Source organism: Eumetopias jubatus, unplaced genomic scaffold (genome assembly GCF_037043125.1).
Source record: "Eumetopias jubatus isolate StellerSeaLion01/CBP00866 unplaced genomic scaffold, mEumJub1_p1.0 scaffold_8, whole genome shotgun sequence".
In the NCBI taxonomy this organism is placed as follows: Eukaryota; Metazoa; Chordata; class Mammalia; order Carnivora; family Otariidae; genus Eumetopias; species Eumetopias jubatus.
The window spans coordinates 124,957,204-124,971,103 of NW_028274814.1; the positions used below are offsets into that span (position 1 = coordinate 124,957,204).

General features: G+C 49.2%; 1 protein-coding gene across 6 annotated transcripts in view; it reads left to right on the forward strand.

Moving 5' to 3' along the window:
- CHST11 (carbohydrate sulfotransferase 11) overlaps positions 1 to 13,900 on the forward strand; it is a 250,240-nt gene that overhangs the window by 76,977 nt on the left and 159,363 nt on the right. The window contains exon 1 of one of the 6 annotated variants that reach the window (XM_088025309.1): positions 838 to 856. The exons of the other annotated variants lie outside the window; for them this stretch is intronic. The gene's annotated coding sequence lies outside the window, so the exon portion shown is untranslated. Of the gene's footprint in view, positions 1 to 837; positions 857 to 13,900 lie in introns of those variants that run through there. 6 annotated transcript variants of the gene reach the window in all.

The window sequence follows — 13,900 nt, forward strand, 5'->3', positions numbered from 1 at the left end:
ACTTTCAAGGTGTATACGAATCAGCAGGTCATCTCATTAAAATTTAGCAGAACCGGATTGAGTAGGGCTGGGGCTGGGCTGAGATTCTGCATTTCTGAAAAGCTCCTGATTGATGCCAGTGCTGGTGGTCCAGGGACCATACCCTGGCTCACCAGGCCTAAGACTAGATGCCGTTTTGGTGAGACAAGATGTGAACACTGAGGGGCACCTGGGTGGCTCAGTCTTTAAGCATCTGCCTTTGGCTCGGGTCATGATCCCACAGTCCTGGGATCGAGCCTCGAATCGGGCTCCCTGCTTGGCGGGAAGCCTGCTTCTCCCTCTCCCACGCCCCCTGCTTGTGTTCCCTCTCTCGCGGTCTCTCTCTCTGTCAAATAAATAAATTAAAAAAACTAAAAAAAAAAAAAAAAAAAAAAGATGTGAACACTGAGCTTGTCCCTGCCCCAGGACCTTCCTGTCCCATCCGTCCCGTGCTTCCCCTGGGTCTTTGCTTGGCTGTCTTCTTCTTTTTTGGGGCTCAGCTACAGTGTTTGTTCATTCAATGCTGTGTTAGGCACGTAGAGTTCAGTGTCATCGTGGGGCTGTCTCAGGTTCCCAGCCAGTGTGTTTTGTTCATGCTAAGCATTTGGGGTAGGAAACTCCAATCCCAGCCACGTTAGGGAGGCAGGTCATAATCAAGGTGCTGCTCACCTTGCGGCTTACTCTCGGGAGGAGGGTAGGGAAGCTGTTCCTTTTTTTTTTTTTTTTTTTTTTGAAGCTGTTCCTTTGATATCGCTACATTATGGTCATTGGCCCTCTCTTTTAGGGGACCCCATGGAAAGAAGTATCTGTGGAAGAATGGGGAGTGAAGATTAGTAGGGTAAGGAGGACTTGATCCCTAGGAGGGGGAAATATATTTCTGTAATAGGGTTTTCACTTTTTAGACTTAAGGGTTGAATTCCACTAATCTGGAATGACCCAGGAGGAAATCTTTTGCTCACTTTCTAGACTGGTGGTACACACCTCTCCCTTGTCCTCCTTCCCTCTCACTTCCTGTCTTCCTCTCTGCATATTTTGAACTTTTATCGACGATGCTGTCCTTTGCCAGACTCAGAGTAACAGCTGGTTCTAGTTTTGGAATTAACTGCCACTAGCCAGCTGTGGGACCTTGGACAAGTCACCCAGCTACCTGGAGCTCAGGTGTGGAGGCAGCGGTTGGGCCCCACAATGTCTAAGCCCCTCAGGACCATGCCTGGAAGGCTGGGTTCTATCTGACTGCTGTGTCTGGGAGCATTAAAATTCATTGTCTTCCCTGGAGCCAACTCTCGCTCCATTAAACAGCTTGTCGCTGAGGCAGATGGAGCTGGCGAGGGGCCTGGTCTTAAAAGCAACAGGTTGGGGGCTAGCAGGCGCACAAAGGAGGTCTCTGGGGAGGTCCAATCTCCCTGCTGCTCTCTGGGCAGGGGGAGCCTGCTGGGCAGAAAGGAGCCCTGCCCCAGGGAGAAGGGATTACTGGGGCCCGGAGGGGGAAGGCAGATCCTGGAACACTTGGCATGGGTGGCTGCACTCATCGGGATCTCAGAGGTGCAGTGTGTGGAGGACATTCCTGGGATGAGCCTTGGAAGGACGAGAAAGACCTCCCAGAAAGAGGAGTCGTAGTAATAGCAGCGGTGCTTATTTATCTTCTATTCTAGGCAAATTAGTTAAGTGTATTATCCATATTACCCAAGATAGCATGGTGCCCCATTTTACAGAGGGGAAACCAAGGCTCACAGACCTTAAGGATCCTATTCCAGGTGACTCAGCCGGGAAGCACTGGAGCTAAGATTAGAAGCCAGGGTCACTTCCAAAGCCTCTCTTTTCCATCTCTCCAACTGAGAGATTATAGGACAGCTAGAAGGAAGGTTCTCCAGTCTTAGAGTCTGGGTGTTGGGAAGGTTAGTTTCCTAGGGCTGCTGGAACAGATTTCCACAAACTAGATGGCTTGACACAACAGAAATTTATTCTGTCACAGTTCTGGAGGCTAGAAGTCTGAAATCGAGGGTCCATTCCTTCCGGAGGCTCTAAGGGAGAATCTTTACCCTGCCTCTTTCCTAGTTTCTGCCAATTGCTGGCAATCCTTGGCATTCCTTGGCTCTTAGATGCATCCCTCCAATCTCTGCCCCTGTCTTCACGTGACATTCTCCCTGTGTGTTGCGTCTTCTCTTCATGTCTTGCATCCAAATTTCTCTCTTATAAGGATGCCAGTCAAGGGATTAGGGCCCACCCTACTCCCGTATGCCCTCCTTTGAACTTGATTACATTTGTAAAGATCCTCTTTCCAAATAAGGTCACATTCATGGGTCCCCAGCAGTTAGGGCTTGAACGTTATCTTTTTGGGGAACGCAAGCTCGCCCACAATAAGGGAGACAGCTGTAAGGCGGGAGTGGGCAGAGAGGGGGCGGTGGGGCTCACACACAGCAGAGACACCTGCGGCCGGACTAGCTAGCTCATGGAGGGCTTATGGCCCTGCTGAGGACTTTGGACTCGGTCCCAGGCTAGGAGTGGGGGGCTGTTGAAGGATCTGAAGCAGGGATGTGGGTGATCAGGCCGGCATGGTGAGCATTGGGAGAAGAAGGATCTGTAGGGACAAGAGTGGGCTCTGGGCGCCATAATGGGTCTCATGGAACAGCCCTGGGGCGCACAGGCCCTGGTGGAGGGGTGAGAGGCAGAGGAGACTGGAGGGGAATGCAGGTGGTCGGGGGGGCAGAGCTCAACCTTGAAGGAAGCTCGCCGAGGAAGGAATGTTCTCTGAGTGAACTGAAGCAGCCAGTAGGGAGGCAGCGTGGACCTTTCCACAGAAGGAGCCGTGAGCATGGTGGGAGGAAAGCCGTGTGAGAGGGACATGGAAGCCAGGTCACTCCGCCTCATGGACGTTGGGTTTGTCTCCCAGAGAATGTGGGAACTGGACTGCTTGGTCTCGAAACTTCCTGCTGGCTCTCACATTGCAGGTTTTCTGTGGCTCCAAGCCAGCGCAGGCTGTGGCAGTCAGAGAAGGCTCCGTGGGTGAGGTGGCGTCGACTTGCCGAGGGACAAGTGGAAGGGCAGGAGAGTAGGGAGGGTGTTTCCGTGGTGGGGCCGCCTGTGCATAGGCCCGGAGCTGGCTCCGCATGCACTTCCATCTGAAGCCAGGGAAGGACCAGCTTTGACGTGCCGAGAGAAACTTCCCCGGCAGCGGCAGCCGCGGCTCCTATCCTGTCACGGGGATGTGCAATTACTGTCCCTCATCAATATTTCAGTCTCAGCTTTCACAAAGCATCTCCCTCCGCCTTTTTGTCTTTCTCAGCAGCCTCAGTAAATAAAGGGAAGGACTGACATGTTGCAGCTGGTGGGCCTGCCAGACTGGGGCCGCCAGGGCTCCTGAAGCCTTTGCATCTGAGCAAGGCTTCTGGAAACAAAGCACCCAATCCCTCCACCTGCAAATTGGGGGCTGTCATGCCTGTCCCTCTCTGCCCCCGTTCCCTTTCCAAACTATGTAAAATCAATCCCATTGTGCTGTCATCCTTTCTTTACACAGAAACTCTTCATTCCGAGTCCTCAGGCACCAGGAGCATCTCTAACAGAGACTTTTCAGAAATTGTTCTAAAATTTCTGGAGTTGGGGTGCGGGGTGGGCGCAATGCAGGAAGGTGGTTAAAAGGTGCAGACTTGGGTGCCTGGGTGGCTCAGATGGTTAAGTGTCTGCCTTCGGCTCAGGTCATGATCCTGGAGTCCTGGGATCGAGTCCCGCATCGGGCTCCCTGCCCCTTGGGAGCCTGCTTCTCCCTCTGCCTTTCTCTCTCTCTCTCATGAATGAATAAATAAAATCTTTTAAAAAAAAGGTGCAGACCTGCAGATAAAAAACAAGTAGGTCTTGGGCATCTCACACACAACATGAGGACTATAGTTAATAATACTGTATTGTGGATTTGGAAGTTGCTAAGAGAGTAGATCCTAAAAGTTCTCATCACAGGAAAAAGGACTTGGAGCTCTTTGTGGTGATGGATGTTAACCAGACTTTTTTTTTTTTTTTTAGATTTTATTTCTGTATTAGAGAGAAAGAGAGCACAAGTAGGCAGAGTGGCAGGCAGAGAGAGAGGGAGAAGCCGGCTTCCCGCAGAGCAGAGAGCCCGATGTGGGGCTCGATCCCAGGACCCTGGGATCATGACCTGAGGCGAAGGCAGACGTTTAACCGACTGAGCCCCCCAGGCACTCCGGATGTTAACCAGACTTATTGTGGTGCTCATTTCACTACATCTACAAATACTGAGTCGTTATGTTGTATGACTGAAACTAACATAATATTATATGTCAATTACATCTCAATTTAAAAATGGAAAAAATATTTTTTAATGGTTTTAAGCTTCTATGTGGGTTCTGACTGCTCCCTGAGCAGAAGAGTCACATACCCAGCATAAAGAAATGATGCGATTAAGTTCTCCATCTGGTGTCATTGTGGAACCCTTGTCTCCAGCAGGGCAGGGCTTATGGTTCCTCAGTGTCAAGTAGTGGGGTGGGGGTGGGGCAGCACTCCCTCTTCTGTGCTTCCAGAACACCGTGAGTATTCTCTCTTCCAACACTCTTGGCCTTGGCCACCTCTGTAGGCATCTCCCTCTCTCAGCTGTGAACTCACAGCTAGGAACATTGTCTTGGCTTGTTGGTTTGTTTTTAAAGCTCTGTGTTTTCAGAGCCTCGCTCAGTACTTGGCCCATAGTAAGTGTTGAACGAATTAATTTATCCACTTATTTTTCCGATACTTATTGGGTACTCACTATGTGCTAGGCTCTGTTCCAGACGCTAGAGATACAGCTATGAACTAAACAGAGTCCTTGCTTTCATGGGACTTCCATTCTGATGGGACAGATTGTCAGTAAATAAACACATGCCTGGGAAAAACATGATTTTGGGTAATGAAGAAAACGATTAAACCGGGGTTAGGGAACAAAGATTGGGAAAGCTATTTTGGAAGGGATGGTTGAGGAAGGCTTCCCTGAAGAAGAGACTTTTTAGCAGACACTTAAGGGATGTGAAGGGATAAGCCATGTGAAGTCCTAAGGGCCCCCAAGGATAAAGGCCCAGAAGTAGGAATGAGCTTGGCATGTTAGAGGAATGATATAGTGAGGGTGGAGTGGGAGAGGTAGGCAGGGGGTAGTTGTCAAGTAGAGTCTTAAAGGTCAAGGTTGGGTGTTTAATGGTTTATAATCCAGGTTAGCAACGATCTGGATGCACATGAAGGCCCTATAGAAGACTGAACTACTATTGGAAAAAGAGGGCAGTTGTATTAATGTTGTTTTCTTCAACTCTGCAATTTATCCACTGTTCATACATACAAAGGCATAGCTGTTAGAGTTAATCTAGGAATTCAACATGGTGGAGCAATAGTTGAGCCATTGGTGGGGCTTATGGTGCCTTCTATGAATTCTGCCTTGTGTGGGGTGAATTAAAACTTAAAACGAGGATCAGTACCAAGAATGCGTCTTGAAATAGGGGTTGGTCAGGATGGCTCAGCAGGCAACACCAGTAATTTATGGTGCTTTGTAGTTGGGTAACAGAAGAGACACCAGACTTGAATTTAGAGGAAGGTAAGGATTTTAGTTCCAGTTCTCCCACTTACTGAGTGATCTTGGATGAGTCACTTAACCTCTACAAGCTTAGTTTCTGCAGCTGGTGTCCCTGTTCTTCCACTCCATGATGAACAAGGAAACCTTCCATAAACTGTCACCACTATTTTTTTTTTTTTAAGATTTTATTTATTTATTTGACAGAGCCATAGCGAGAGAGGGAACACAAGCAGGAGTGGGAGACGGAGAAGCAGGCTCCCCGCGGAGCAGGGAGCCCGATGCGGGGCTCGATCCCAGGACCCCGGGATCATGACCTGAGCCGAAGGCAGACGCTTAACGACTGAGCCACCCAGGTGCCCCAGTGTCACCACTATTCTAAAGGAAGGTGTTGACCCTATATTGTAATTTTTCTATTAGATCGTGAGTTCCCTGAAGTCAGGGGCCACACTTTATACATCCTGTGTGTCTCAGACCTAGCCGAATGCCAGGGTACTAGGAGGCACTCTTTGAATTTTTTGTGAATTGAATTCTGCTGTGGTCAGCCATATTCCTTGGGGACAGAGCCTGGAATAGTAGTATCCTATAACCTGGAAAAAGACTCCTAGAATTGGAGCTGAGACACTTTGGGGCTCTGTGGCTTCAAACAGATCACTTAGCTTCTCTGTGGTCCTTTCCCCCATCTCTGAGCTGAGTAAGAGAATTTTACCAACCTCACCTGGTACTTGGGAGGTTTGGATGAGAAAACACGAGTATATTAGCTTACACTTCTGATTGCTGTTACTGGTTTCCCAAATAACAGTGGCTTACAAAAGATGGAAGTTCATCTCTCGCAACAGTCCTGCCATGGGCTACTGTGGTAGCTTCAGGGTGTCCGAGGCCTAGATTCCTTCTTTGTTGTTGCTCTGCAGCCCCTAGAGTGCTAACCTTATCTATGTGGTCCAAGATGGCTCTCCACATGCCATTGGCTGGAAGTGGGTCATGTGACCTACCCCCTGCAAGGGAAGGCGAGAACTCTGGTCTTTCTTGCAGATGCCCAAGTACCCTATTTCATTTCTAATCCTGTGGAAGAAAGTGAGATCAGATTTTGGGGGGACAAGTCAAGTCTCTACCATGGCACAATGAAAGACTTCTAAACCTTGAAATAGAAATGATTCTCAGGTCACTAGCAGCTTGAATTGGAAATGATTTTACTGTGCTGGAGTCTGACAGAAACAATGCCCCAGATTTTCTGTTTTCTTGTTGTTAAATGCTTGCTTGGTACCAGCCACTGTGTGTCACACACACAATTTCCAATTAATCGTCATAGTAGTATTATGAGGTATGTCCCATTTTAAGGCCCATTTTTGAGATAGGGAGACTGAGGCTGAGGTCAGAGGAGGATTTGAACTCACATCCGTGGGACTCTAGAGCGTGTACTCTCAGTACCTCATACCACTCAGTCTCTGGTGCTTCTTCTCCCCTCCCGCTCGGAGCCTCATTTCCAGGAAGTCTGTTGATACAGAGCATGGCCCTGGGGGTATTCCTGGCAGTCCTCTGTGTTGTCATCTACACAAAATGAAATCCACTGGCAGCGAGCAACAGGCATGGGCTTTGCAAGGTGGCCCCTTGGGTGGCTTGAGAGGGACACCAGTGGGCAGGGGGAGGCAGAGTGGGCGGGACGAGGAGAACTGGCCTCAGGTGGATGGATGTCATTTGGAAGTAACAAATCAGCATGGGATTCAGGCTCCGAATCCCTTGGGGTTGCCTGCAGCGCTGTAAAAACAGGGGAGAATGAGGCCATCTTCCCCCTGTTCCTGGGTCATTCTGACAAGAGGTAGTGCAGGATCCACAAAGGGGCCGGAGCCTTCTCTTGGCCTGTCTGGGTCTGCCTCCAGAGCAGAGCTTTAAGAGTCTGCTCTGGCTGCTGCAACTGTGTTTTCTTATGATTTGGCAAGTTGGTCAGGTTTAGTGTGTTCAGAATTCAGATGCATTTGCATATTTCTCAATGATACCAAATTAATTACCCAGTGAAAGCTTACTGTGTCCTGGTTTAGTTGTACAATTTTAGAGCTCAAGGGGACTTTGGGCATTATTTAGTCCAAGCTTTATCTCACAGAGGAAGATGCTAGAAGACCGGAGAGGTTACCTGGCCTACCCAGGGCCACACAGCTAAGTTGTGTCAGGGCTCCATCTTTGGACATCCTGCTTGAGCATGAGGAGGGACATTGCTTTGTGAATTCTCACACATCCATTAGAAGAGAAACGATAACTCATGGTGGTTGAACGTTTGCTTCCTGGCACCTTCTTGAAGCACAGCATGGGCTCAGGAGGCATTTCTAGCTCTCTACTGTGTATTTGCTTAACAGTTTGGTTCCTCAGTTTCCCCATCTGTAAAATGGCCACGATAGTAAGAGAACCCACCTTGTAGAGGGTGGCTGTGTAGTTTAAATGGGTTGATAGCATTTATTAAGACCATATCTAGCATGAACTAGACACTCAAAGCATTAGTTACTATCTCTTCCATTATAACCCTTTTCACACTCCCTCATGGGACTGTGTGCTCCTAAAAAAGCCCAGGGGTCTTTGTCTTTCTCCAGCATTTGTAGTCCCCGAGTCACATCACAAGCTTAAAAACCTCTTTCTGTGCACCTTGATTATCTACATTGCTTTATGCATGTATTATTCACCAGTAATACTCTCTTCTTCCACAAGTTTAATTCCAGCTTGTTCCACCACCCAGAACTTGACTTTCTCTGTGATTAATTGGCCACAAATAAGCCCACCTGTTTTAGGCTCTGTATGGCCCAGTGAAAATGGTGTTCTGGTTCTGGTTCTGGATCTGGTGGCAGTACTGTGGATGTTTGTTCTTGGTGGGTGTTAGCACGTGGGAAGGGGGCTCTCTGGTGGCTGTGTTGCGTTGGGGGTCAAGAAGGACACAGTGTAGGCTCTGCCAGACCCTGGGGCGTGCAGGGGGTGGTGAATGTAGCTTGTAGAGTGTTCTCACATAGGTGCCTGTTTGCCCGATGCAGGAGGGATTCAGGGGGCCGCTACTGAGGTCTGGGTGGAGTAAGTTCTCAGAACAGTCATCTGAGATCCAACTACGTGGAGACACTGAGGCGGCATTGAAGGCGAGGCTGACTTAGACAAGAAGGAGGTGTCCCATCTTCCAGGAATGCTGTCCAGCAGGACCAGCTCTCCCTCCAGCCTCCCCTCCTTCCTGGAGCTCCAATGAGCAGCACACCTCAATGCAGGCTAGGCCTGGTTCCCCTGGGGAGCCTCTTCTGTGTGTCCTCATGGTTCAGCCGACACAGTGTTTCCCTTTGCAGATTGGCCCATCTGGGGTGTTAACATCTAACATCCCAGCACTCAGCCACCCTATGGCTCCCGATCGGGTACAGTGCCTGGAGCCACATGTGAAATAAATATTCCTTGAAGGAAGGAGTGAACAGTGTGTTGCTTTGGCCAAGTTACTGACTCTCCCAGTGCCTCAGTTTCTTATCTATAAAATAGAGGCAACAGTACTTACTTCCTAGTGTTGTTGAGGGGATTCAGCGAGATGATACCTTGGAAGTCAGAATCACAGTGCCCAGTGGATAGCAGATGTGCAAAAGATTTAACTGTTATTTTTATGATGTTGTTCCTGTCACCCCTAACGGCTCAAGGCTTTTGGGTTAAGCCCCATCAAATCTTACCCATTTTCTCCCCAAGTCTGCCTAAGGATGGGACTGTGCAGGATGGGAATCAGTTATCCCTTTGCCAATGTATTATTTTCCCCCCAATAAGATGTTTGTCTTTCACCGCTGGAGGGCCTCTGATGGTGGGGACTTGAGGCTTCCTGGTGGCAAGTAGCGGCAGTGGTCAAAACCAGCTGTGGATGCCTCTGAGCTCCCATCCTAGACGGGACTCTACAGACTGCCCTGTACAGCACTTATTTTTTTAGGACTTTAGTAAATTGCCTACCGTGTGTTGCCTGTGGCTCAGAACACAAGACTCCCTGCCACCAGCATCGGAGGGATCTGCAGGCAGCGGGAACTGGGGTGAGGAGGCAGAGTGAATGCGTGAGGACGCCACGGCCCAGGGGAATGGCTGATGAGGGCGCTCTACAGTTGGTTTGTTGTTCTTCCCGGCAGTCCCTTGAGATTGGGCAGCTCCCCAGGTGATCTCTGAGAGACCACGGAGCACAGCATATCATTCTGTCCTTGAGCAGCAGTAGCCCATCCCCCAGCTGTGCTAGTTGGGGGGGGGGGCGGGGGATGGGAACGGTTGCCGAGAAGTCCAGATAGAAACAGCTAGACCCATGTGGACCGAGTTTCTTGGAGGAGTGGGACGGGCAGCGTGGAGACCACATTCTTGTTCGTTTGTGCCTCTTCTTTTGACTTCGCTGTCTAGGGCCTGTCCACATTCCAGATCCTCCAACCCTGCCCCACCCCACCTACCATGGTCTATCCAGTCGGCACTGCTGCAGCATGGGAAGAACAGGACTTGGGAGCACCTGGGTGGCTCAGTGGGTTAAGCGTCTGACTATTGGTTTCGGCTTAGGTCATGATCTCAGGGTCCTGGGATCGAGCCCCATGTTGGGCTCCACGCTCAGTGGGGAGTCTGTTTGAGATTCTCTCTCTCTCCCCTTCTTCCCTTTCCCCTCCCCCCTTCTCTCTCTCTCTCTCTCTCTCAAATAAATAAATAAATCTAAAAAAAAAAAAAGAAAGAACAGGGCTTAGAAGCCATTCATTGTTTCTGTGACCTTCCTCTGACATTAATGTCATGACTCTGAGCCTGAATGTCACTGTCGTAATGGGAATCTAGAATGTTCTCACAGACAGGTCTTGAGGCTTGGTGGTCCTCATAAACCACTCCTTTCTTGGTTCCCTCTCCTAAGCACTATCTTAAACTCCACAGAAGTAATTATTTCACTTGTGTAAAATTCCCCTTTCTCTTTTCCTTTTTAAGTTGCATTGAGGGGAGCCTGTCTATAAAGTGAAAGCCTCATGTAATGGAAATGATTTTAGACTCTGACAGAAGTTATAGTGACTCAACGGGTCTGCCAGATTTCTGGGGTTCTTCTCAACACAAACAGCATTTTTTTCTCTTAATTGCCACAAAAAGACTGCTTTGGGAGGCAGCTAGGCTCACCACTGTGCCACCAGGGCTGCAGAGGGACAGCTTTGAACCCACGAGTGTGGCCTTTATATAATTCAGTGCTCAGAATGTTTGAACTAATAGGCCTTTTGAGATTCTAAAATACCCCCACCCCGTTTGGGACTCAGATGATTATTCAGGATCTGAGAACTGTCAGGAGGGTCCTTTGGGCTGATCCGGAAACCAGCAAACATACCTCCCATCTCTCCTGAGTGTGACCCCTCAGACATCACCAGTGGGCCCCAGTACCTTTCTCTGTGCTGAACCAGAATGGAGTCTTAGAATCCGTGCCCCACGGTGCCCCAAGCTTGAGAAACCCTATACCTTTGCAGTTATAGAACTGAGACCCAGAGTCTTAAGTATCCAGCTCAAGGCAGCTCTTCTCATTAGGTGGGCTAAACATACATGTACACATGTAAACACACACATGTATGCTCTCACACACGTATACACACAGGTTCCTATACGTATATTAACCTTTCTCCCATGCCTTTAAATCTGAGGTTCTCCATCAGGACCAGTTCTCCAGAGACAAAATTTGCTGCTATCTCTAAAGAATAAAGTGTACTATCACGCTGATAAGAGATTGTATCCACTTAAGCCAGTCACATTAAAGCTGCAGGAGCCTTTGGGAAACTGAGGCACATGGGTCAGACTGGTCACGTCACATGGAACAGGCAAAACGTACCCAAGATTGAGGGTGACCAACAAGCTGGGACATTTTTAGGTAGGCAGGGAAGTGCAATTACAGAATCCCTTGGAGATTCAATCAGATCTGGCAGAAAATCCAGTCCTTTCTTAGAAGGCAGAGGAAAGTTTGTTTTCAGGGATTGGCTTCTCTCGGGATAGAAAGGTGTTCCCTGGGGCGCCTGGGTGGCTCAGTTGGTTAAGCGACTGCCTTTGGCTCAGGTCATGATCCTGGAGTCCCGGGATCCAGTCCCGCATCCGGCTCCCTGCTCAGCGGGGAGTCTGCTTCTCCCTCGGACCCTCCCCCCTTCCCCCCTCTCATGCTCTCTCTATCTCATTCTCTCTCTCAAATAAATAAATCTTAAAAAGAAAAAGAAAGAGAAAGAAAGAAAGGAAGGAAGGGAAGGAAGGGAAGGAAAGGAAGGAAGGGAAGGAAGGGAAGGAAGGTAGGAAGGTGTTCCCTGGGTGTGCAGGGCAGGTTACCACTCCTCCTTCCCTGCCTCCTTTTCCATTTTCTTGTATTCTTCAAGACCCAGCTCCCTCCTGCAGGAAACTCTCCCTCTGCAGAGTGCCCCCAGCACCTCTATTCCAGTTCAACTCCTGTTGAAATATATTGTCTTATGTTGTGTCGTTCTGACCCAGTGAGATGTGTCCAGGCTCTCCTCAGGCACGAGCTCTCCTGGGAATCTTTTGCCTCCCTCCTGGAGGTGTTGAGCCGGGTTCCGGTCTGCATGGGGCTTCACCAGGAGCCGGGTGGAAGGTGTAGAGGCTTCCCAGGGCAGGTCACCATGGGGAAGGACCAGTCTGTTGTCTTTCCACACCAGGATTCAGAGGGTGGGCTGGCTGCCTAGGCTGCTCTTCGGGGCTCGGATGTCCTTGCCTTCCCGCCTTGTGGATGCTTGTGTGCTTTGACTAGGGGAGGAGCCAGGCTCTCTGTCTCTGCGGCTTGCTGGTGCTCCGTTAACCATCGCCATGGGACAGCCAGAGGAACCCACTATATGTGCATCAGTGCTTCTGTCTGTCCCCTTAGCTCTCAGCCCTGCCGCGGGCTGGGGACAGAGGGAACTAGAACAGCAAGCTGGGCCAGTTGTAATTCTGCTTGCTACACCTTCCCTGATGAGCTGTAAGTCAGCAACTTTGAACAGAGCAAGGATGGGGTGAGAGTGGCACGTGGCTGGCTACCTAGTTGCTTCCCAGCACTTCAAATGTCATCTTGACATTTTACAAATATTCCTGTGGTGGGAATTGCTGATGGGACCTCCCCTAGAGATACAACGATAGCAGCATACTGTCACACTTTGCTCTTACTTTCTGTGTGTTTCATATTTGTTAACTCACTTAAGGCTGAAGGCAGTATGAGCTCCATTTTACAGATAAACTAACTGAATCTCAGAGAGGTTAAGTAACTTGCCCAAGGTCACACAGGAAGTAAGAGGCAGAGCTAGCTGGGTGTCAGTCTCAGGCAATGGGGTTTTATAGTTTGTGTTCCTAACCAGTATTCTATACTGCCTTTCTTCTTCTAAAATAAAAGTTGAAACCCACCCTTGGAGATTTTTAAAATGAAAGTGGGTCAGTAGATCTTTAAGGTGGTGCTGTGTTATGTATGTAGCTACATTTATTAAGTATTTCCTTAATAAGTAGTTACAAGGGTACCACACACTCTTTTAAGTGCTCTTAGAAAGCTCCTTTATCCCCACAACAGCCCCGAGAAGGAAGCATTACTATTATTCCCACACAGATGAAGAAACTGAGGAATGGGTGGCTCAGTAACCATGGTCCCAGAGCCAGGGTCCCAGTGACAGGGTTGGGATTGGAACCCACTAGTCTGGTTCCATATTCCACACACGTAAATAAAACTACTAGTTTATAAATCTAAACACAACAAACTCGTCTACTTGGTTCTTCTGGGGGAAGAAATTCTAGGGATAGAGACCCTCCTGGAGTTACCTCATTAGAGAGTAGAGCTCAATTCATGGGGCTCCTGAGGGTTTCAGAGTATTTTATATTCTGAATGAAAGACAAGGGCAAAGACAACCGGTTGAATTTATTTCAAGGAACAGTCATCAGGGTTTGTGGACAGTACCCTCACAGACTGGTCTCCCTGACATTCTCAGTTTTCCATTTTGAGCAGTTAGCTTTAAAACTGAGAGAAGAGCTCAAAGGCTGTCTGATTCCATTTCTTCCTGACACGGAACTCCAAGTGGAGCACAGCCTGGGCTGTTGGGTGACCGCAGACGTACTGGATTGATTGGAAATTGAACTCTCATGCCTGGGATCAGCAGATCATGAAATGGGGAGATGATCCATCCACCTGCCCCAGCTCCTGGGGCCGCGAGCACTGAAGGGGATGGCGGGGCAGGTATGCCCTGTGCTGGGAGCCCCCGGTGTCCGGCTTTCTCTGCCCAGGTCCAGCGCTCTGTGCTGCATTCTTGGTTCTGTTTCATAATCTCGTTTTACAGTTGGTGGAAAGGATGAGGTTGCGAAAGAAACTCTCTTTGCAGGCAGCGCTTGGCCATCTGAGCAGCCCCACTCCACATTCTGCCA